This window comes from Bufo gargarizans, chromosome 10 (genome assembly GCF_014858855.1).
Source record: "Bufo gargarizans isolate SCDJY-AF-19 chromosome 10, ASM1485885v1, whole genome shotgun sequence".
Lineage (NCBI taxonomy): Eukaryota > Metazoa > Chordata > Amphibia > Anura > Bufonidae > Bufo > Bufo gargarizans.
In genome coordinates this window covers 52,543,236-52,555,787 of record NC_058089.1, presented here as the reverse complement: position 1 = coordinate 52,555,787, position 12,552 = coordinate 52,543,236, and the positions used below count along the sequence as shown (strand labels likewise).

The window sequence follows — 12,552 nt, the reverse complement described above, 5'->3', positions numbered from 1 at the left end:
AATAGACTTCAAAGAGGTCATTAGGATGCTGACTGAAATTCTGCTCTTCTGCGGCAGTAACAGCATGAAGAGGGCAGACACTCGTCAGCATCCTGAGGCCACAACCAAGGCCAGACCTGTTAGAGGGCTCCTGATTAGCTAAATGGTAATTGACTGTGACACCAATTACACATAATCTCATCATTTTATCGGAGTGGGCTTGTCAAACTTCTAATTAAGATCACAGTTCGGTCTATGGGCGCGCGGGATCCACAACACATTGCCGTCATGTCCATCAAGAAGTCTACGGCAAGGCTCTCTACGTTTGCTAAATTAATGAGCGCTATCTGGGGAGGACGCCTGGGATTCCTGGGAGTTCTCAAGGGTTAAAAGCTCCAGTTTCGTGTTGCACGCCGGCTGACAACTCCAAACATTTCTTAAAGGACTCAATCATTGGTTCGTTAAGGGACCACCAAACATTGGGAGCTATTGTAACCTCCCACAGTGGGGACGCAACGTATAGTGAGATTTACTCAGATGACACCAGGCACCAAGACGCCAATTCCTTGGTTCGTTCACTTACTTGCTTACATGGCCGCAACATATTCCGCAGCGCTTTACAGACATCATCATTGCTTGGCATCTCCAAATTAAAGTTCCCTATCAGCATATCTTTGGAGTGTGGGAGGAAACCCACGCATACACGGGAAGAACATACAAACTCCATGTAGAAGTTGTCCTTGGTCAGATTCAAACCTAGGAGGACCCTAGCACTGCAAGAGACCAGTGCTAACCACTGAGCCACCATGCTCCTAGTATACTGTATTTAGGAGTATTTTTTTTAACTAAATTTGAAAAAATAAAAAATAAAACAAAAAAAAAAAACCATCAGGCTGTCAAGTAGTAAAAAGTATTCCAACTATTATGACTGGAATCCCCTTTAAGACATTTTCCAGGATTTTGATACCAATTATCTATCCTCCGGATAGATTATCAATATCTGATTGGTGGGGGACCAACATCCAGCACCGCCGCTGTTTGACGAGGCCGCAGTGCTCTGGTGAGCGCCGTGGCTTCCTCACAGCTTACTAAACACAGCGCCGTACATAGTTTAGTGGCTGTGCATTGGCATTGCAGCTCAGGCCTGAATGAGCTGCGCCTACTCTGTGACCGAGGAGTGCGACGTCACTGGACTAGGAAGAAACTGGAGAACCGTGGCCTCTTCAAAACAGCTGACCATGGGGGTGCCAAGAGTCAAACCCCACTGATCAGATATTGATGACAGGCCATCAAACGCCTGGCCAACCCCATTAAGAATATTTTATTGTAGTACATGAGAACCACATGGCTGCTTTCTTTCAGAAAAAATATTATTTATTGGAGAGCAGCATTAAAAGGGGTTATCCAGGTTGCGGCAGCCACTTCTGGGATCATGTGCCGTACATTGGGCACGCGATCCTAGCCTGTCCGCATCACATGAGGCTAGAATCATGTTCCCAATGTATGGCACGTCAGCACAAAATACCTCCCCAGTAAGTGCCCCTCAATGGTGGCCAGCGCCGGGTGCCACACTCTGTCCTCCTACTCCAGTTGCCTCAAGATGGCAATACAGTTGAATTCAGGAGGGCACCTGTGGTCACCGGCCAGGTACATAACTACTTGACACCCCCAGAGTTAATTACTCTGGGAGCAACAGAGCATTACTTACCTGACTGGTGGCCACGAGGAGGGCTCTGGTAACTCTGTGGACATTGACCCATTCAAGTCAATGGGTCCGTGAAAAAACACGGATGCACATAAGATTGGCATCCGCGTCAGTTCGTGAAAACTCAGATCCGACAGTATATTCTAACACAGAGGCGTTCCCATGGTGATGGGGACGCTTCAGGTTAGAATATACTAAAAGAACTGTGTACATGACTGCCCCCTGCTGCCTGGCAGGTGCTGCCAGGCAGCAGGGGGCAGACCCCCCCCCCCCCCGTAGTTAACATTGGTGGCCAGTCCCCCCTCCCTCCCCTGTAGTACTGTAGATTCATTGGTGGCCAGTGGGCCCCCCCTGTAGTACTGTAGATTCATTGGTGGCCAGTGGGCCCCTCCCCCTCCTAATTAAAATCTCCCCCTTATCATTGGTGGCAGCGGAGAGTACCGATCGGAGTCCCAGTTTAATCGCTGGGGCTCCGATCGGTAACCATGGCAACCAGGACGCTACTGCAGTCCCGGTTGCCATGGTTACTTAGCAATTTGTAGAAGCATTATACTTACCTGCGATGTCTGTGACCGGCCTGGAGCTCCTCCTACTGGTAAGTGACAGGTCTGTGCGGCGCATTGCTTAATGATATGTCACTTACCAGTAGGAGGAGCTCCCGGCCGGTCACAGACATCACAGCTCGCAGGTAAGTATAATGCTTCTATTGCTAAGTAACCATGGCAACCGGGACTGCAGTACCGTCCTGGTTGCCATGGTTACCGATTGGAGCCCCAGCGATTAAACTGGGACTCTGATTGGTACTCTCCGCTGCCACCAATGATAGGGGGAGATTTTAATTAGGAGGGGGCCCACTGGCCACCAATGAATCTACAGTATTACAGGGGTGGGAGGGGCCCACTGGCCACCAATGAATCTACAGTACTACAGGGGTGGGAGGGGAGGGGGGCCCACTGGCCACCAATTAATCTACAGTACTACAGGGGTGGGAGGGGAGGGGGGCCCACTGGCCACCAATGAATCTACAGTACTACAGGGGTGGGAGGGGAGGGGGGCCCACCGGCCACCAATGAATCTACAGTACTACAGGGGTGGGAGGGGAGGGGGGCCCACCGGCCACCAATGAATCTACAGTACTACAGGGGTGGGAGGGGGGGGCCCACTGGCCACCAATTAATCTACAATACTACAGGGGGGGGGGGGGGGGGGGTCGGCCGCACTGGCGACCAATGTGTTAACTACAGGGGGGGGGTCTGCCCCCTGCTGCCTGGCAGCACCTGCCAGGCAGTAGGGAGCAGTCATGTACACAGTTCTTTTAGTATATTCTAACCTAAAGCGTCCCCATCACCATGGGAACGCCTCTGTGTTAGAATATACTGTCGGATCTGTGTTTCACGATCTAACTAAAATCCGATGGTATATTCTAACATAGAGGCGTTCCCATGGTGATGGAGACGCTTCAAGTTAAAATATACCTTCGGATTGGAGAAAACTCTGATCCGATGGTATAAAAGGGACTCCTGACTTTACATTGAAAGTCAATGGGGGACGGATCCGTTTGCAATTGCACCATATTGTGTCAACGTCAAACGGATCCGTCCCCATTGACTTGCATTGTAATTCAGGACGGATCCGTTTGGCTCCGCACGGCCAGGCGGACACCAAAACGACTTTTTTTTTTCATGTCCGTGGATCCTCCAAAAATCAAGGAAGACCCACGGACGAAAAAACGGTCACAGACCTACGGACCCAGTTTTTGCGGACCTTAAAAAAATAAAAAAAACGGTCATGTGCATGAGGCCTTAGAAAAACACGGCTGGTTCATTACAAAAACAGCACCACATCCATACAAAGGTTATGTGTGGTATTGCAGCTCAGCCTCATTCACTTCAAAAGTGCTGAGCTGCAATACCAGCTAAACCATCGACAAGTGGCATGCTGTTTTTTGGAAGAAAGCGGCCAATATTTTCAAATTCTGCGCAACCACTTTTTGCAGGCATACTGAAAATTCTGCAACCTTGCATACATAAGTCCGTTTTTTATGCATATGGTCGCCTTAGAGTATGCATGCCCTAATGATATTTCCCAGAGGTCCCCATCACTATGAGATGTTGGCCACCTCCCTTATATCTGCCCCTCTTTCTTCTCTTGGGACCACCTTCAAAGAGAATCAGTAGGCACCTACCAGTTCTACACCCTTGTCATTAAAGGAGTTCAGTATTAATGTTCTATCCTCAGGATATATCATCAATATCTGATCGGCAGGGGTCTGGCACCCTCGCTGATCAGCAGTTTCAAGAGGCTGTGGTGCTCCAGTGACACTGTGGTCTCCTGACAGCAGACCTCTTTAGCAGCACCTTTTTACGGCCATCACTAACGGGCCATAGGACTGGCTGTGTCCTTTTTACTTTGGCCTAAGTCTGTCTCCCGAGCAGTGGAGAGTTAGGGCTCGGCTCTAACGCCCCAGATCAAGCAGAAGTGCTGATCAGGACTGTTTAGCCTCTTAGATGCTGTGATCAATAGCAACTGTGGCATCTCCACAATAGCACTAGCACTGACAGTATAATATTCTGTACTGCATAAACAGTACAGTGCATTATTGAAGCGATCAAAAGACCGCCTGTTAAAAGTCCCCGTTGTGGGACTAAGGCTGGGTTCACATGTTTTATGCCTCTGTTTAACATAGACATTACCCAAAAAAAAAAAAAAAAAGTGGCTGCCACTGTATGGTGGAAGGCATACTTTAACATATACATGAAACGGATGGGAAAATGTGATGTGAACACCGCCTAATACATTACAGAAAAAGTTAAAGATTTATGAGAAAAAATAAATAAAAAAAAATAAAAAATCTAAAGAGAATACACTTTTTTTGATTGAAAGTTTTTCAATGGAAAAAAATTTGCAAAAGTAAAACCCTCTCTACATATTTGGTATCACTGTGTCCATAGCAGTGAAACATACAAAAATTAACTATATATACTTTGTATCACTCTAATCATACAAACCCAGAGAGGTCAACACCACAAAAGTAAAATCCGCATGTAACGATTTATAGCTTGCCATGGCTTTTTTTCCCCCACTGCATGTAGGTCCAGAGTGGGTGCATCCAAAATGTTGGTCCCATATACCAGGACGTGCCCAGTTCTCTATGAGAAACTTGTTATGTTCCTATATACAATCTCATAGGCTGGATCAGAAGAACTTTACTGGTTTGTGTCTTCACGTCCATAACACCTGTGCCGGGTTGTCGTGTGACCCTACTGTGGCCAGTGACTTGAGGACAGCGGTGGGGTGAATGGCACAGGAGTTAGAGGAGAACAAGGCTTATAAGAACTTAATCTGGGTGGCAGATAATACAAGTAAATCTTTTCTTCTCAACTATCCCTACCGGGGTCTATTTAAGTGCTTCCCACTTTTGGAACAAGCATCAAATGTAATTGCCTAGTCGCCTGCGGGTGTTCGCTTCACAAAAGCGGCTTTTGTGGCTAAACCACAGGTGTTACCTTTCTTGATTAAAATGAAATATGATGAAAGGCGACAGTAGCAAATGACATCGACGAGCTTGTAATGAATTGTACTGATTTGATTGAGATCCCAGCAGGTTGTTTATAAAGTCACATGACTGATCCGCGGCCGTTCTTCATGTTCAATGCACAAAGAATCAATGTACAAAGTTCGATATCTGTGTCCATCTCTTGGGGGGCACACTATCTAATTACGCCAACGGCTGCTGGAGAACAGAGCGAATGCTTACTTGTAACAGGTTAACTTTCCGTAGAGAGTTCTACATGAAGAAACCAAACTTCTGAACAGACCTTCGTCAGGGCTCTTACCCATCGTAGTTTATTAACTGGTTGTCCAGATTCAGAAGAAAACCCAACAGCCCCCGGGAACCACCTGAAAAGAAGAACTAAGCACAACTTACCTGACAGATCCAGAGTCACCGCTCTGGTTCACTCGGCTGGCCTCCATTTACCTAGCTGTAGAAGTGACATCACGTCGACAACACATGACCCTGTCGGGTGCACAGTGATTGGCTGCAGTGGTCACCTGTTGTCGACATGATGTCACCACTGCAGCCTGGTAAATAGAGCAGAGCCAGGCTGGGAAAACCTGAGTGGCAGTGTGAGATCTGACAGGTAAGTACTTGTACCTGCAGTGAACAACAGGTAAGTACTTACCTGGCAGAACTCACATCACCAGCCAGGTTTTCCCAGCTGGGCTCTATTTACCAGGCTGCTGCAAGTCACATAGACAACACATGACTGCTGCAGCCAATGTATGGCCGCGCCAGGTGCGCCGCTGAGGCCAGCGATTGTCTACAGTGGTCACGTGTTGACAACGTGAGGTCACCACCGCTGCCTGGTAAGTAGAGCCGGGCCAGGAAAACCTAAGTGGCTATAAGAGATCTGCCAGGTAAGTACCTACCTGTTCTTCACTGCTGGTTGATCCCATCCAAGTACTTACCTGACAGATCTCACAGCCCGGTTCTATTTACCAGGCTGGTTAAATGAAGTCAACAACATGTGACCACTGCAACCAATCACTGGCCTCAGTGGTGCACCCAACAAGGCCAGCGATTGGTTGCAGTGGCCATGTGTCGTCGACGTGAAGTCTGCTGTATCTGGGTAAACCTGAGCGGTGCGAGATCTGTCAGGTAAGTACTTACTGTTCTTCACTGCAGGTGGATCCCATACTGGCGATACAAATTAGATGCATATCATCTGAACCCTTGCATTTAGGCGGGACTGCCCGACCATTTACGGCACCTGCCCACAATACGGACTTCCGTGCAGAAAAACTGCAGCGCAATACAGTACCAGCAAAACGAAGGAGATTAAACAAATTTCATGTGCACTTTGCGGATGTCTTCCAAATCTGCAGCATGTCAATTAGGTTTGCGGTTTCGATGATAGCTGCTGGTTGAACGCTCCTTTGGCTAACAGCTTGCCCACTTGTCTATAGACCCCTTGTAAGAATATAGTTTTCACTTCCAAATTCATGATGACCATGGAGGATATTCTGAGTTATCTGCAACATAATAAAAAAATAAATAAAAAAATTCTTGGACCTTGGGGGGACCTTCGATAGCCTATGGACCTCAGAGTCTGGATGCGGAATATTTTGCACTGTCCCTATATTGAGCACTTCAATTTGGAACATTTTCTAAAAAGCTTTCGATATGAGCTTGACTGAAGAACCCTTTAGAAGGACGGCGGCAAAAAGGGTCGTGCGAGACAGGCCAGCTACAACATAATAGTGTTCTAATAAATAAAACATACCGTATTTTTCGCCCTATAAGACGTACCCCCCGAAAAAAATTGTCTTATAGGACGAATACTAATGAGCGCTTCCACTGTAGGACCGAGGAGCAGTGTATACAGCACTCCCTGTGCTGGCTCTGTACTCACCGCTCCCTGGTTGTCTTCTGCCGGCGCAGTGTGACCGGCTCACAGTATAAGGACATAGGCACGCTCTGTGCGACATCGGGTGACAGCACAGTGCTGCGACAAGAAGAGCACTGGATCTCAAGAGCAGCAGCGGCAAGGAGAGTTAATTTTTTTTTTGTCTGACCTTAGGTCTGATTAACATTTTGGGTCTGAACTATGGTCTAATCATCAACTGGGGTGCGATCTGTGGGGTCTACTTAGCATGGGGGGGGGGGGGGGGGTCTGATCTGATTTCAAATTGGAGGTCTGAGTTGTGGTGTAATCAGCATTGGGGATCTGAGGTTTGTTTGGGGGCTAATTAACATTGGGGGTCTAATCTGAGGTCAAATTGTGGGTTTGAGATGCAGTTTAATCTGCATAGGGATCTGATCTGAGGTCTGATGAAAAATGAATTTTGTTCTCATTCCCTCCTTTAAAACCTAGGCGCGTCTTATAGGGCAAAAAATACGGTATATAATAAATCATCATCATTAAAAATAACAGCTATAAAAAGGACAACACTAATGTGAATTTATCGTCAGAATGAAGTGATCTCCACAATGAATGGATGGCGGCTCCAAGGCAATTTCACTTAGCAGCAAAAGTAAATAGATTTGTGCCTCGCACCAGACAACGCATTTACAGTATGCAGCTATTGATCGCCAGGGGAGCGTTGCTGAGAAATGCAGACGTATCCCAGTGCTTTATCACACGCAAGTTGACAAAAAGTTCCCTATCTACGGCTCAGGGCTGTATTAAGGGTCATTAATAAGTACTCATTCTCCTTAAGTGACAAGTCAGCAGAATGCATTTTGATTTCGGCCATTATTTCTCCTCGGGTCCTCTCAAAAACACCAGGATTATAGAAGCGGATACAATAAAAGGGAGGATGGATGGGATGTTAATAATCTCAACTCCTGCTTATCTTTGTATTTTTTCTACAGCAGGTTTATAGCCGGAAGGTCATAATGGATCTTTCTGAGATATTGTTTTTTCTTTTTGATGGTGGAAGGACATGTAAATTGGTAAAATAAGAGAGAGGGAGTTCAGATATGGCATGGGGGTAATAGTACAAAAATCTGCATTGGATGCTCTGTTGCAGATTCCATCAAAAAGATCAGGACTTTACGGTCCAGTCGAAAACAGAATTCTGAACGGACTCCACTGTAGTCAATAGACTCCATTAGGTGAACTATTTGGCACTCCCATTATTTTTGTTGTTCTGCTCTTTGAAACCGAGCAGAACAATGGAAGTGTATAACGGTGGTGTGCACTCACCCTTATTTGACACCCCTGATCGGTGAGAGTCCCTTGGGACCGCCATTGTGCTACTCTTTGTGCTTTAGAAAGTTTGGATACAAGGGCTCTGATGACTTTTCTAAGGTGTGAAAATACTGCGCCAAAAGGGGTCCAGTTGGAAAATCCAAACATTTGAGTCAATTAGGACAAATATAAAAACTTCTTTAGTAACTGGAACTGCCCTTTATTATAAAAAATAAAAAAATTATTAATTATTAATAATAATAATATTATTATTATCAATAACAACTTAGCTCAGGGGGACCATTACTAATGCCTCACCGTATGCCATGGTTAAGAGGCAGGACAACCCTTGTTTATTAGCCTCATTAGGTCGTCACTTTAAAACCCCTTTATCAGACAAAGCTGGTAAGAAAAGCTGCTGCACACCTGAAAGTTTGACAAAATGGCCAGTTTGGATCATTACAGCCAAGCATTAAATGAATCATCAATAGCAGCCTAAAAAAACATGGAAAACTACAAGTGTGTGGCAATGGGGTCAGCTATTTGCCACTTGCCGCAATCTCACTCTAAGAACTCATGCACACGACCATTGTTTTGGTCCGCATCCGAGCCACAGTATTTGCGGCTCGAATGTTGACCCATTCACTTCAATGGGGCCGCAAAAGATGCAGACAGCACTCCGTTCCGTGGTCCGCAAAAAACAAAAAAAAACAACCTGTCCTATTCTTGTCTGTTTTGCGGACAAGAATAGGCAGTTTTATCAAAGGCTGTCCGTGCCGTTCTGCAAATTGTGGAACGCACACGGACGCCATCCGTGGTTTGCGGATCCACAAAACACACAACGGCCGTGTGCATGAGGCCTTAATATAAAAAATTTTTAATAAATTAAAAAAAAAAAAAAAAAAACACACAATCTCCCGGATCGGCCAGTTTAGTCTGGTGTGTTGATAGATCGATGGTTTGTGAAACTTATCGGCCAGATTATGGCTAAGTACAGCTAGCTTTACCCTGGGTTCACACCTGAGCGTTCCTCAAACGCGCGTTTTACGCGCGTTTTTGTCGCGCGTTTTTGTAATAGTAAACGCGCGTTTGAGTCATTGACTGCAGTGTCCTATGGCCACAAACGCGCGTCAAAACGCCCCAAAGAAGCTCAAGTACTTGTTTGAGCGTCGGGCGTTTTACAGCGCGTTCGTACGCGCTGTAAAACGCCCAGGTGTGAACCCTTCCCATAGGGAAGCATTGGTTTTCATGTCTTAAGCGTTTTACAGCGCGTTTGAACGCGCTGTAAAACGCTCAGGTGTGAACCCAGGGTCAGGCTAGGGTTGCAGGGCGACATGTGTCATGTGACAAAAAGGGTACAACTACACTGCGATGCATTAGGCGACTTTCATGTTGCATGACATTTTTTGCAATCATAGTCAATAGCATTGCACTGTGACATGTTACAACTGCAACGCGACAGTCACACAAAAATCCAACTTGGACACCATTGATTATCATTATAAAAAATGTTGCGCGACTTTTTGGCGACAGGTCGCCGTGTAGCCCTAGCCTTAAGGGCAAACCTGATCACTTTATTACATGGCTGACATTTAAAAGGGGATCACTCACTTCAGCAAGTGGCATTTAACATGTAGAGAAAGTGAATACTAGGCACTTACTAATGTATTGCGATTGTCCATATTGTCTCCTTTGCAGGTTTGAGTCATTTTTCAAATCGCACAAATTCTGTAGTGTTTATGGTCTCAGTACCACCACCATGAACAACGCTCTAAACGTTTATCATCAGGTACATCGTATATTATTACAGTTTTGCCCTTAAAGGGAACGAGTCATCAACTTTATGTTGCCCATACTAGCGGCAGAATAAAGTAGAGACAGGCGAGTTGATTTCAGGGGTCTGTCATTTATAAGTTAAAAGTAAGTAGTTGCTGAGAACCAACATCACAATCATTGCAGACCGGGCCTGGAAAAGAGTCACGGCCACCTGAGAAGAGTCCTGGTTATTCATGGATTCCTGCTCTCCCTGCTGATGGCCGACAGTCTTCTACCTAGTTTTCTCCCTTTCTCTCTAGGAGAGAACTACCGATCATCAGCAGATGGGTGAGAGCAGGAGATTATAATAACCAGGACTCTTCTCAGGTAGATTTGACTCTTTTCCAGGCCTGGGCTGCAATGATTATGATGCTGGTTCTCAGCAACCACTTTTAGCTCATGAGGGACACAGCGCTGAGATCAGCATTTCTGTCACTAATTTATACTGCCGTCAGTGAGATCAGCATAACGTTGATGACAGGTTCCCTTTAAAGGGGTTGTCCAGGATTTAAAGGTTAAAGGAATTTCGAGACTTTACAACTGATAACCTCTCCTCCGGGACACCCAGGACATCCGCCGATCAGCTGTTTGAGAAGGCGCCAGTGAATTTAAAAACAAGTAAAGACACCTCTGAATAGATTTTTATTACCATACACCCTGTAGGTTTTCACAGTCTGTGGGGACGGTTCTGCCTCCTTCTCACTGAAATCTTCTCTCTACTTTACTGACCGCTCATGAACACTCACTAAAAACAGACATGTGACAGCTCCTTTTTAAAAAAATAAAAACACTTGCATTCCCCATGTAATTACAATTCTGGAGCATCTATTCTTAGCATTCTATGTTGTTCTATCCCTTTATTATTTTTGCTAGAAGTTATGAATGAATTACTACTGGTTTTCAATGAAGGTCCAGGTGGGTGTTACCAGTTGGGGGTGTCCCTGAACAGTCTGACACTATCCAAATCAGTGCTGCCAGTGTCAGACTGTGCAGGGACACACTCCCAACTGGTAACATCCATTTGGACCTTCACTGCAAACTCTTAGGAATGCCATTATTTTCGATAGATGTTATAAATTAAGAACGGCACAACATAGAGTCACAAGAATAGAGGCTCCAGAATTGTTATTACATGGGGGATGCAAGTAGTTACCAAAACAGACATGTCAGGAGAGGGGAAAAATTCTCTTTAAGCCAAATTCTCTTACCAAAGACAGAGAAAGAACATATGTTGCTCAGGTACCCTCAAAATAATAGTGTGCAACTATTCAACAACAGTACCACAATATCCTGCCCTTAACTAGGGGGGGGAGGGAGGGATGGGGGTAATGATGATCCCACTGCCCAATATCCACGCGTCTACCAAGTCCGATGTGGTCAACCAGAGCTGCTCAACCCTTCATCTGAAGACATCCGAGGCATAAATATATAAAGAAACATAGCGATCCCCAATAAATGTCATAATATACTCTAGTTCTAGTTTCTCCGGATGGGACTTGATCCCATTGCCCACTCCCCATGTGTAATATATCGAAATGATTAGGAATCTGTGTCCACAATTGCATTGGAAGCTCTATTAGGAGCCTTAGTTGCAGATTCCACTAATACACTTGACAAAATACTTTGGTAAAATGATGGACAACCTATGGACCTTATTATAGTCAATGGAGTTTGTTGGGTGCCGCTGGTGTCCATTGCGTCAGTTTTGTTGTACTGCTCGTAGGAAGGAAAAGAACAACAACTGAAATCAATAGCGGAGAATCGCTTTACCCAGCACGGTGGAGCAAATGTCTTGCCTCTTCTCAATTAATTTAGCCATCACAGTACTAGAGGAACTATCAATAGCTTCCCAAACCCTAGTAAACAGGTCAAAAGTAGCGTTATAGATGGAGTTTTCCAAGTAATTGTCTTACTTTATAGCCTGTTTTACATTGAAATTAATTACTTCATTTTCTTACTATATTTCTTTTATTATTATTCACCAAAAGGTACCCATTTTTCAACAATCATATATAATAAATGTAAAAAATTCGATCCTAGCATCAGCTATTGAAATCACAAACAACTACATCTTTGATTGAAAGACCGAGGAACATGACTTGCTTCATCCCGTGCACCAGGACGTGGTCTATCGGGCCAGGGAATAGTGGCCATCCTCAGCAAAAGCCAAGAAAGCACCCATCTTGCTCTGGTTTCCACCTAAGCTACCATTCCAGATGTTGGCCAAGAGCCTCAGTCAAGCTCTGGCTAATCCCTGAACCAAGCGGCTTGGGGGGTGAGGAACCTAATGGCAAAACACACCCATCCCTAGACCTCAGGGGGTAGCCCATAAGGACACCACAGCCTGAAAATTCCTAG

The 12,552-nt window shown here is 45.5% G+C and overlaps 1 protein-coding gene across 1 annotated transcript in view; it reads right to left on the bottom strand.

The window, feature by feature from the left end:
* Positions 1-12,552, bottom strand: part of IMMP1L (inner mitochondrial membrane peptidase subunit 1) — a 52,749-nt gene that overhangs the window by 4,023 nt on the left and 36,174 nt on the right. The window lies entirely within an intron of this gene.